Source organism: Pristis pectinata, chromosome 9, assembly GCF_009764475.1.
Source record: "Pristis pectinata isolate sPriPec2 chromosome 9, sPriPec2.1.pri, whole genome shotgun sequence".
Lineage (NCBI taxonomy): Eukaryota > Metazoa > Chordata > Chondrichthyes > Rhinopristiformes > Pristidae > Pristis > Pristis pectinata.
The window spans coordinates 97,812,498-97,825,589 of NC_067413.1; positions in this window are offsets into that span (position 1 = coordinate 97,812,498).

Sequence of the window (13,092 nt, forward strand, 5' to 3'; positions counted from 1 at the left end):
CAGAACTGTGGCTTCCCCTCTCCCATTGTTAGCAAAGTCCTTGGCCACATCTCATCCATTTTCCAATCCTCTGCTCCAGGACAGAACAAGGATACGGTTCCCCTGGTCCTCATCTTCCACCTCACAGCTTCCACATTCAGCAGATCATTTCTGAAATCTTTGCCACCTTCAAAGAGATCCCACCAACAGACACATCTTCTCTCTTCCCCTTTTAGCATTTCGCTGAACTTACCTAATTTTAACTAAATAGTGGCCTGGTTGTCGATTTTATTTATTGACATTGTTTATTTTGTGGACAAACAATGAAACAACAAAGTTACTTTCTGAAGGATAAGCTAAAAACATTAACAGGCAGCGTATTTTAAACAATTAGTTATGCTCATAATTATTTGACTTAACTTCCTGTGATAGTTTATTGAGCAATTAATTTGCAGAGATTGCAACATTTACGAAGCATGGCAGTGTGGCACAAACAGCAAGTAATATTAGGTGATTCACAGTTAACACGGGATCTCTTCCTCACCACAAAGTGCAATCTGAGTTGTAATTAAAAAGAGTGCATTGTTTAATCGCTATTTTTCATCAAACCTTCAATAATTGAGTACAGTAAGGCTGCATTGTGTTACTGGACTAATAAGTAAGAAAATGTGAGTTCAAACTTTAAAATGGCTAATTGAATTCAGTTTATAAAGTATTTTGGAAATTAAAACTAGTATACCTGATGGTCTTGGTGAAGTACAAAGCACTAACTCTGTAAGTAGTCTGTACGTTCTCCCCGTGTCTGCGTGGGTTTCCTCTGGGTGCTCTGGTTTCCTCCCACATTCCAAAGACGTACGGGTTAGGAAGTTGTGGGCGTGCTATGTTGGCGCCGGAAGTGTGGCGACACTTGCGGGCTGCCCCAGAACACTCTACACAAAAGATGCATTTCACTGTGTGTTTCGATGTACATGTGCCAAATAAAGATATCTTATCTTGTCTATATTACAGCAAATTTACTGTCTGGTTAAGTCTCAGACTTAACCAGGGAGAGGATTGGAGACAATGGCTGGGGAACAAAGCTTATAGAATCATGAAAATCTATGGCATAAGAGGAGACAATTTGTCCATTTGTGTCCACATAACTGAAAAAGAGTCACCTTGCCTATTCTCAACTTCCTGCACGTGGTTCATGCCATTGCAGTTCATGTGTAAGTATTTTGTAATTGTGAAGAGCACTTCTGCCTCCACTACCATTTTGACAGTGAGTTCCAGACCTCAACTCCTTCTGGATGAAAAGGGTTTCTCCGTCTCCCCTCTAATCCTTCTACCAATTCAGATTCAGAATCAGAATCAGGTTTATTATCACTGACATATGTCATGAAATTTGTTGTTTTGCGGCAACAGTACAGTGCAAGACATAAGCTTACTATAAATTACAGATATAAATAAATAGTGCAAAAAAAAAGGAATAACAAGGCAGTGTTCATGGATTCATGAACTGTTCAGAAATCTGATGGCGGAGGGCAAGAAGCTGTTCCTGAATCATTGAGTGTGGGTCTTCAGGCTCCTGTACCTCCTCCCCGATGGTAGCAACGAGAAGAGGGCACGTCCCGGGTGGTGCGAGTCATTAGTGACGGATGCTGCCTTCTTGAGGCACCGCCTCTTGAAGATGTCCTCAATGGTGGGGAGGGTTGTGCCTGTGATGGAGCTGGCTGAGACTACAACCCTCTGCAGCCTCTTGTGATCCTGTGCATTGGAGCCTCCACACTAGACGGTGATGCAACCAGTCAGAATGCTCTCCACCACACATCTGTAGAGATTTACTCAATTAATTACATCTTTGCCCCTGCTTTTTAACTCCTCTACTAAGGGAATTAGGTCATATAGCATGGAAAACGGGCCGTTTGGCCCAGCTTGTCCATGCCAACCAGGTTGCCTACCTGAGCTAGACCCGTTTGCCTGCATTTGGCCCGTATCCTTCTAAAGCTTTCCTATTCATTTAACTGCCCAACTGTCTTTTCAATGTTGCAATTGTACCTGCCTCTACCACTTCCTCTGGCAGCTCATTCCATATACTCACCACCCTCTGCTTGAAAAGGTTGCCCCTCAGGTCCCTTTTAAATCTTTCTCCTTTCACTTTAAATCTATGCCCTCTAGTTTTGAACTCCCCTGCCCTTGCACAAAGACGGTGTCTATTCACGTTATCTATGCCCCTCATGATCAAAAGGTCGCCCCTCAGCCTCCAGGGAAAATGTCCCAGCACATCCAACCTCTCCTTATCACTCAAGCCCTCCAGTCCTGATAACATCCTCGTAAATCTTTTTCACACCCTTTCCAGATTAATGGCATGATGACCAGAACTGTACACAGTACTCCAAGTCTGGCTTTACCAACGTCTTGTACAGCTGTAACATGACGTCCTGACTCATGAAAGCAAGTGCACGGCACAGTAGTGTAGCGGTTAGCGTAACACTATTACAGTGGCCGCAACCCGGGTTCAATTCCGGCCACTGTCTGTAAGGAGATTGTACGTTCTCCCCGTGACTATGTGGGTTTCCTCCAGGTGCTCCAGTTTCCTCCAACATTTCAAAGACGTATGGGTTAGGAAGTTGTGGGCATCCTATGTTGGCACCGGAAGCGTGGCGACACTTGCGGGCTGCCCCCAGAACACTCTACGCAAAAGATACATTTCACTGTGTGTTTCGATGTACATGTGACTAATAAAGATATCTTAAGTGTGCCAAACACCTTCTTCACCACCCTGTCTACCTGTGTTGCCACTTTCAAGGAACTATGGTAACCTGCACCCCTCGGTATCTCTGTTCAACACTCCTCAGGGACCTACTGTGTAGGTCCTGCCCTGGTTTGTCTTACCAAAATGCAACAGCTCGCATTTATTTGAATTAAACTGCACCTTCCATTCCTCAGCCCACTGGCCCAGTTGATCAAGTTACCGCTGTAGTCTTAGACAACCTTCTTCACTGTCCACTATACAACCAATTTTAGTGTCATACGCAAACTTACCAACCATGCCACCCACATTCTCATCCAAATCATTAACATAAATAATGAACAATGGGGGACCCAGCACCGATCCCTGTGGCACACCTCTGGTCACAGGCCTCCAGTCTGAAAACAAACCCCCTACCACCATCCTCTCCTACTGTCAGGCCAATTTTTTTTATCTTATTTGCTGGCTCTCCCTGGATCCCATGTGATCTAACCTTCCAGACCAACTTACCTTTTGGTACCTCATAAAAAGCCTTGCTAAAGTCCATGTAGACAATATCTACTGCACTGCCATCATCTATCTTCTTGGTCATCTCTTCAAAAAAACTCGTGAGACATGATTTCCCATGCTCAAAGTCATGTTGAGTATCCCTCATCAAAATGCATCTAGATCCTGTCTCTCAGAATCCCCTCCAATAACGTACCCACCACTGACATTAGGCTCACTGCAGCCCCTCTTGTGAAAGGGAAAACATTAGTCATCCTCCAGTCTTTTGGCACCTCACCCGCTGTTATTGATGATACAAATATATCTGCTCGGGGCCCCACAATTTCTCCCTTAGCATCCCACATTATCCAAGGATACACTTCATCAGGACCCAGGGATTTTTCTACCTTTATGCATTTTATGACCTCCAGCACCTCCTCTTCTGTAATGTGGACTCTCTTTAAGACGTCACCATTAACTTCCCCTAATTCCATAGCATCAATGTTTTTCTCCACAGTAAATACAGATTCCTTCCTAGATTCCTAAATACAGATCCCTCTTATTTATTTAGCCTGGACCCCTCTTAATTTTTTTACATCTCAATTAAGAGTCTTCTCAATCTCCTGTGTTCTGAAGAAAACCCAAGCTTATCGATCTTTCCTCAGATCTGGCAACACCCTCATAAATCAATACATCCTCTTCAGTTCATCACATCCTTTCTGTAATGTGGTGAACAGAACTGCAAACAGTAACCAGCTGTAGTCTAACCAATGTTGCACTCAGTTCTAGAGTAATCTCATTCCTCTTACACACCTCGTACAGGAAAGCTTTCACTGTGCCTTTTTAACCACTTTATTGACCTTTCTTGTGTTTTTTTTTGAGAATCTGTGGACATACCATCTCAAACCCCTCTGTTCCTCGTACCAGTTAATATCCTGCCGTTTATTGTGTATTTTCTTGTTCTGTTTCACCTCCCCAAATACATCACCTCCCAGCTTCCGTGACTGAGGCATGATAGTTACTATTTCGGCAGGGACTGGAAACATTGGCCTCAGTTTTCCCAGTACTTAGTTGGAGGAAACTTTTGTTCATGAAATATGGGCCAATTTAGAGAGAGTGGAGGAGTGCTGAAAGGAGTCAGCGTCGTACACATGGTACCGTTTGTCAAATCGCATCGTTCGGGGGTAGCGTGCAACTACGAAATAGGAGGGAGACTAGGATAGAAAACAAAAGCAGACGAGAGCAGAGTAAGAGTAGGTCATTCATGTCTTCGAGTCTGCTCCACTATTTGATAAAGTCATGGCTGATCTGATCATGTCCTTGACTCCAATTTCCTGTCTGTTCCATTATCCCTGATTCTCCCATTGTCCAGAAATCTTTCTCTGTGAAGAATATGCTTCATGGCTCAACTCTATTTATTTATTTGGTTTATTATTGTCACTTGTACTGAGGTACAGTGAAAAACTTGTTTTACAAACTGATCATACAGGTCAATTCATTACACAGCTCTCTCAGGTAAAGAATTACAATGAATCCTGACATTCTAAGATTCTTACACAACATCAGAGATAATGACGAGGGAATGTTTCAGAATATTTACAGGCATGGTTACATCACTCTGACACTTAACAAGAAGAATAACAACAAATTTTAGTTTCAATTTAATATTGTTAAACTATTGGTGGATATGGCTATTTTTCCAAAGAGGAAGCTGACAGTGAAAGCTGTTTTAAATTCTGTTGACCATAAGTGAATTTACAGTTAAAATTTCAGAATACTAACATTTGGGTTTTCTTTTAATCTAATCCTGTATTTGTATTAGTGTTGCCTGCAGCAGAGGGTGTATACTACAATGGAAGTGAGGTATTATTCTCTTAGCACAGCTCAGGGAACAGGGGCAATCAACTCTCGTACATCCAGCCCACCCAGACATCAGTGAAGATCTATAACTAGGATATAAAAGCAGCCACTGTAAATTTTACTGGCCATGTGTATCTATAGAAGTTTAATCATGACGTGAAGATGAAACGTGGTGCTGATATTACACTTTGGGTGAAATCAGATGTTAAGGGCTAAACTGATTCCGAAGGAAAGTTGCCTGAAATTCCTCCATCCAGGGAGTCTCACTGTCCTTGGATGAAGAAGTTGATGTATGAAGAGAGGTTGAACAGATTGGGCCTATACTCACTGGGGTTTAGAAGAATGTGAGGTGATCTTATTTTTATGAAATAAGACATCTTTATTAGTCACATGTACATCAAAACACACAGTGAAATGTATCTTTTGCGTAGAGTGTTCTGGGGGCAGCCCGCAAGTGTCGCCACGCTTCCAGCGCCAACATAGCATGCCCACAACTTCCTAACCCATACATCTTTGAAATGTGGGAGGAAACCGGAGCACCCAGAGGAAACCCACGCAGACATGGGGAGAACGTACAAACTCCTTACAGACAGCAGCCGGAATTGAACCCAGGTCGCCAACATAAGATTCTGAGGAGGATTGACCCATTTAAGACAAAGATATGAAGGATGTTCTTCCCTCAGAGATCATGATTCCTGGGAATTCTCTATTGCAGTCAGTTGTGGAGGCAGAGTGATTGAAAAATATTCAAGGCAGAGACTGACAGGCAGTTGAACAATTAGGAAAAGTGGTATTGGGAGCAAAATTAGATCAGCAATGACCTCATGAACGGGGGCGGGTCAGGGTGGAGCAATTGGCCTGCTCCTGGGGTAGAGGATGACCGAGATTCACTACCCTCTGCAAGAAGACATATCTACATACTTCAGTTTTAAATGACCAGCCCCTTGAAACTATGTCCCCTCGTTGAAGACTCTCTACCAGTGAAAACATATCACCATTACCCTGTCATGCCCTTTTGGGATCTTATATGCTTGACTTGAAAGTCAGGCATAGATCTTTGCACACAGTAATAGTCAGAGTGCAGAGAGGCACACAACCTTCCACACCCACACTCAGGGATAGACAGGGCACACAGCCACACACACCCACACTCAGAGACACAGGGCACACAACCTTCCACACACACACTCAGAGACACAGGGCACACAACCTTCCACACACACACTCAGGGATAGACAGGGCACACAACCTTCCACACACACACTCAGAGACACAGGGCACACAGCCGCACACACCCACACTCAGAGACACAGGGCACACAACCTTCCACACACACACTCAGAGACACAGGGCACACAACCTTCCACACACACACTCAGGGATAGACAGGGCACACAACCTTCCACACACACACTCAGAGACACAGGGCACACAGCCGCACACACCCACACTCAGAGACACAGGGCACACAGCCGCACACACCCACACTCAGAGACACAGGGCACACAACCTTCCACGCACACACTCAGAGACACAGGGCACACGACCCCACATGAACTCCAATTCTTCTTTTTCTCCTCAGCCAGCGTCTCAGAATGAGGATGGTTTGCTTCAGTTCTCTGCATTCTGAGTTGGCTGCTGATGTCAATGTGGGACTTACAGACTTTGCTGCTGGTGGGGCAGAAGGTGCTCGACAGGATGGGTGGGTGGTTCGGGAGGTGGTATACTCCTTTCGCTGTTCATGCTGGGCTTCTCTCTGCTTCTAATGAATGGTCTGAAAGTTCTCAATGTCATTTGAAATGCTCACCTGGAACATTCACCAGTCAGGGATCTCCACTGATTATTCGGAATGCTGCACTTTTTATGATGTTCTGACAACATCCCTGAACCTTTTCCTTTGCCCAGCTGATAATCCTTTGCCATGACAGGGTTTGGGATAGAGCGTCTATTTTGGAAATCCGGTGTTGGGCGTGCCAGAAATGTGGCTTGTTCATTGGAGTCAAGTGAGTGTTGGCCTGGGAGAGAATGCTGACACTGTGGTCAGAGGATCTTCCAGAGTCAGCTTGGGTGATGCCTTACCAGTGGCTGCTGTAGGGGTCCATGGCTCAGAAGCATACGACAGGGCAGGTTCACTGCTGCCCAGAAAATCATCAGCTTTGAGGTCTGGATCTTCAGACTTAATATTCTTCAGATGGCTGTGCTGGTGCAATGAATTTCATCATCGATATCTGCCTCACTGAGAGGTAGTTCTCGAGGTAAGGGAAATACTTGACATCTTCCACGGACCTTTACTGCTGGGGAAGATGTACAGCAGGAATAAATTAGTAGAGGACTTTTGTTTGTAGTTGTTTAACCACAACCCCACACAAATCCTATCCCCCCTTTAAAACACACACACACACACACACACACACACACGTGCACAGACACATGCACATGCACACACAAACACACATGCACACACACACACGCACACAGACATGTAGACACACACACACACACACACACACACACACACACACACACACACACACACACACACACACACACACACACACACACACACACACACACACAGACAAACACAACCCCACAATTAGAGATAGACAGGCAACTCCAAACAAAAAATAAGAACAGAAGTTGCTGGAAAGCCTTAGCAGGGCAAGCTGCCTCCGGAGGAAGAGAGACAGAGTTATGTTTCAGGCTGAAGATCATTCATCAGGACAGTCTGGACCTGGTCTTCAACCTGAAATGTTAGCTCTGTTTCTCTTTCCACAGATGAGACCTGACCTGTTGAGTATTTCCAGCATTTTCTGAGTTCTTTTTAAATTTTAGATTTACAGAATCTGTAGTTTTTTAAAGTTTTGACAACTCCAAGAGAGTCAGGCAAGCAGAGGGACAGACCTTCATACAGAGGGACCTCCGTACAGAGGGACAACCTCCGTACACGACACACAGAGAGAAATAAAGGCAGATAACCCTGACCCATCCACATTCAGCTACAGACAGCATCGTCACTCACACCCACCCACCCCAGCATCATCACCCACACCCCCCCTCTCTGCATCGTCACCCACAGCCCCCCTCTCAGCATTGTCACCCACACTCCCCCCCCCCCCCCCCCCCACACTCAGAGGATGGCAGAAGCAGAACCCAGAGCATCCCACAGTCAGAGAGAGGCAGGTACAGTTCAGCCCACACTCAGAGCTAGACAAATACAGAGCCCCACATAGCCCCACATATAGAGAGAATACAGGCAGACAACCCTACACACACCCTATATTCAGAGGCACTCTACACCCAGGCATGAAGCCTCACACTCAGAGGCAGACAAGCACGTAACCTCATCACTCGGAGATAAACAGACAAACAACCCTGCACTGCTGCATACAGAGACGTGCAGGCACAGAGCCTGAAATGGCCCCACACCAGTGAAAGGCAGAGACAGTCAAGAACTCAAGAGGAATCAGAACACAATCAAGAGGAATGTAGGCACAGCCCACAGCTCACACCCACACCCAAAGACAGACATGCACAGACCATCACTCACAGATGCAGTCACTAACATACAGGTACACAGCCAACACAAGCCCAGACTGAGAGACAAGCAGGCACAAACCCCACACACTCCACATACAGGCACTCAAACCTACACATCACCACGCACAGATCTTTCCTCAAACACACATTCTCAGGCACATAACTCACACACACTCACACTCAGTGACTGATGGGCAAGCAAACCCACACACACACACACACACACACACACACACACAGAGACACAACCACTCAGGTTCAAACAATCTCACTCACGCCATGGTGAGGGAACACAGCAGACACAGACTGACAGACACAGAATGCCAGAGACACCTGTGCTCAGAGACAGAGTTCCAGACGCCCAGATTCTGAGACTGTCAGTTGCAGACCACCATGTACTCAACACTTAGAGAAAGAAAGGCACACATCCCACAGTCAGAGATTAGCAAGGGCAGGCACACCTTCACAGTCAGAGAAAAGATCTTCACACTTACGGACTGACAGGCAGAAAACTCCACATGTGCTCATATTTAAAGAGAAGCAGGATGACAACTCCACACACAAACACACGCAGGCAGGGGCAAGCACAGAGCCCAACAGGTATACAACCCGTGAGGAAGGGAGGGAGGGAGGGAGGGGGGGGGGGAGAGAGAGAGAGAGAGAGAGAGAGAGAGAGAGAGAAGATATTTCTTTATTAGTCACATGTACACGGAAACACACAGTGAAATGAATCTTTTGCGTAGAGTGTTCTGGGGGCAGCCCGCAAGTGTCGCCGCTGTTTTTCGACATCCCAGCATACCTGGTCCACTTGACTGGCAAAAGTCAACGGTCATAGGTGACACTCAGGTTGCGACCCTGACTCCACAGTTTCAGCTGTTGTGGCGGTACCTAGCTGGCAACTTGGTGGTTGGCCAAATGCAGAACACTGCCCTGTACCTGGCACAACAGCCAGTTGGACGAGGCAGCACACACCTGTTCCCTATATTCTTCTTGAGAGCTATTACTCACTCTGTCTATAATGCTATTTATTCTTCCTTCATACAGCTTGAGTATTTTAATTTCCTTAAGGAATGCTGTGCTGCTTCATCCCCTGAGTGTTTCAGCAGCCTTCAATCCCATTGCTGCCACTCTATGTATCTTCAGTTCTAACTGCTCACTTAAGTCCTGCTATGCCTTTTGTATTAACTATGGATATCCCTGCTGCATATCCTGCTCCCACTGTCTCAACTAGTCCTCTTCTGGACCTACGTTCCCTTAGCCTTTTTCCCATTAACTGTGCCCTTAAAAGATGTCAGAATAATTCCTTTGTGGGTGTGGAACACCATCCTGGGATGTCCAACCTGGTGAGACTAGATATCACCTGGATGTGATGGCAGTGGGGAACAAGAGTTACTTATTCCTTGGTTGGGGGTCATCACCAACCCATGACCATCCTCTCCCTCTGCATCCTTTTTTATATAAGATATCTTTATTAGTCACATGTAAATCGAAACACACACACAGTGAAATGTGTGTCTTTTGTGTAAAGTGTTCTGGGGGCAGCCGGCAAGTGTCGCCACGCTTCCGACGCCAACATAGCATGCCCACAACTTCCTAACCCGTACGTCTTTGGAATGTGGGAGGAAACCGGAGCACCCGGAGGAAACCCACGCATACACGGGGAGAACGTACAAACTCATTACAGACAGTGGCTGGAATTGAACCCAGGTTGCTGGCGCTGTAATAGCGTTACGCTAACCGCTACACTACCGTGCCTTCAACACATGGGCTGGGGGCCTTGGTAATCATAAAGGTGCTGGAAGAGGTCGTGGGCTCCAATGCTGTTGTTGTTGCCAGGCAAGTGTAATTAATCATCCAACCCTGCCTCTTACATTGCCATCATCTCGGTGGCCCGATTCCCACCCTTTCTGGTTTCCATACTTCACCTGGATAGCTCACAATAGCATGGGTACCATTTACTACATACACTGCCGTTATGTCTGCTCCACTCATACACCAGAGACCCAACCCAGACTTAGAGTAACCAGTTCACAGCCTCCACACGCTTGGGTATCAAAGTTGGGATCTTCAGCACTGGCTGCTCTGCGCTGATTTTGGGTGTATTTGTCCCAGGGGCAGGTGCGTACTCTCTGAAGGACATAGAAGAATCAAAATCCTGCTAAGGAATAGACAGTTCCGGCCGTCACCGGATGGTTCATTCTCCTTTACTGAGCACCTGGTATCGTTACAGCTGTGTCCAGTGTTTGCATCTGGCTATTCTCTCCATGCCCACTAGGGCACATCTTTCTCCCGCTGATATAATACAGTGTGGTCCTCTTCACTGGGGCTGGAGTGCAGCCCTTTGTGGGAACATTTTAACCATTACCTGATCTCCGTCTTTTGGCATTTTGGCTTCAAACTTACTTTCCCAGTTGTTAATCCTCTGCTGATTGACGACCTCATTCTTAAGTTCATGCGATTGCTTTGCCAGCTCCTGGACGTACCCGAAAACTTCTTCCCTTCTGCTACAAACCTCTGCTCCACCAGTCACCACGTCTTCCGGCTGGTTCCTGTCACCAGCTCAAAGGGTGTTAATGCAGCATCTCCAGTGGGGGTTGCCTTAACTTCACCAGAGTGGCTGGGAGTACAATAACCTATCTCTGTCCGGTTTGGTTAAGGTTGTTCTTCAGGGTCTGTTTTGTTTGTTCCATTAATCTAGAACTCAGTAGGTGGTAGGGGATGTGGAATCGCTGTTTTATTCCCAACAAGGCACAAGCTTCCTTCCTTACCTTACCCATGCAATGTGTTCCTGATCTAAGATTGTCTCACTGAGGCATTACTTCTTTGGTTAGGATCCATGCCACAGTTCCAGCCCAACAGTCTGCATGGAAATGCCTCTAACCAACACGTACCAGGCAGTACCTTTTAGTTTGGGACTGGGGCAAGAGTCCAATCTGTATATGTTCCCATGGCTCTCCTGCCTTGGTTGATTTCCCATTCGTATTTCTGTAGCTTTCCCTGGTTCACATTACGCACAAGTTATGCACCATTGGCGATGTCCAGCTACATCTCTCCCCATCCCTTTGCAGCGCCAACAATGACCAGCCTGATGTTGCATCTTGTGTTCCTACACGTGCTAGTTCAAGGTAAACCTTTAACCAAGTCTGCAATGCCTCTAATTACTGTAAATGCCCTAATTTCCCATAATCCCTTTCCAGTATGTAAGGCACTTTTTAAAGATAAGTTTAAGATAAGATTTATTTATTAATCACATCGAAACACACAGTGAAATGCATCTTTTGCGTAGAGTGTTCTGGGGCAGCCCGCAAGTGTCGCCACGCTTCCAGCGCCAACATAGCATGCCCATAACTTCCTAACCCGTACGTCTTTGGAATGTGGGAGGAAACCGGAGAACCCGGAGGAAACCCACCAGACACGGGGAGAACGTACAAACTCCTTACAGACAGTGGCCAGAATCGAACCCAGGTCGCTGGCACTGTAATAGCGTTACGCTAACCGCTACACCACCGTGCCTGCCCTTAGGTCAACTTAGGTTGACCATTTCACAAACTTCCCCAATTTTCTTGTGATTCCTGGAGATTCCTTCTTCACATTGATACAGGATGCCAATTTTCCTGTAAAAACCAACAGAAACTATGGGAACTGAGCTGGAAACCCTATGGGCAGCCATAATGCCCTACAGAGGAATGGCCAGTGACATCGTCATGACAACTAGTAACTGAGAGGAATACAATGAAGGATGCAACTGGAATTTTCAGGTAAGAATTCCCTCCCCGCACTGCCTGCCTAATTCCTGGACCTCACTTGATGCCAGGCCAAGGTATTAGGGGCCCACTTAATATCGGGACCATGTCCTTGGGGCTTCTTGCTGAGTTCAAAACCTAACAGTCCCTAAAAGAACATAGAAGATTGAACAGTACAGCACAGGAACAGGCCCAGGATGTTGCGCTAAATTAGTTCAGCTAATGACATCTAAGCCCTTCTGCCTGAACATGGTCCACATCCCTCCATTCTCTACACATTCATCTGCCTATCTAAGAGCCTCTTTAATGCCTCTACTGTAGATGCCTCCACCACCACCCCTGGCAGCGCATTCCAGGCACCCACCACTCTGTGTAAAAAACTTGCTCCTTTGAACTTACCCCCTCTCAACTTAAATGCATGCCCTCTAGTACCAGACATTTCGACCCTGGGAAAAAGATACTGGCTCTCTACTCTATCTATGCCTCTCATAATTTTACAAACTTCTATCATGTCTCCCCTCAGGGTCCACAGATCCAGAGAAAATAACCCAGGTTTGTCCAACCTCTCCTTATAGCACATTCCCTGTAATCCAGGCAGCATCCTGGTGAACCTCTTCTGCACCATCTCCAAAGCCTCCACATCCTTCCTGTAATGGGGCGACCAGAACTGAATGCAATACTCCAGATGCAGCCTAACTAGGGTTTTATAAAGCTGCAACATAACTTCCTGACTCCTGACCTCAAATCCTCAAC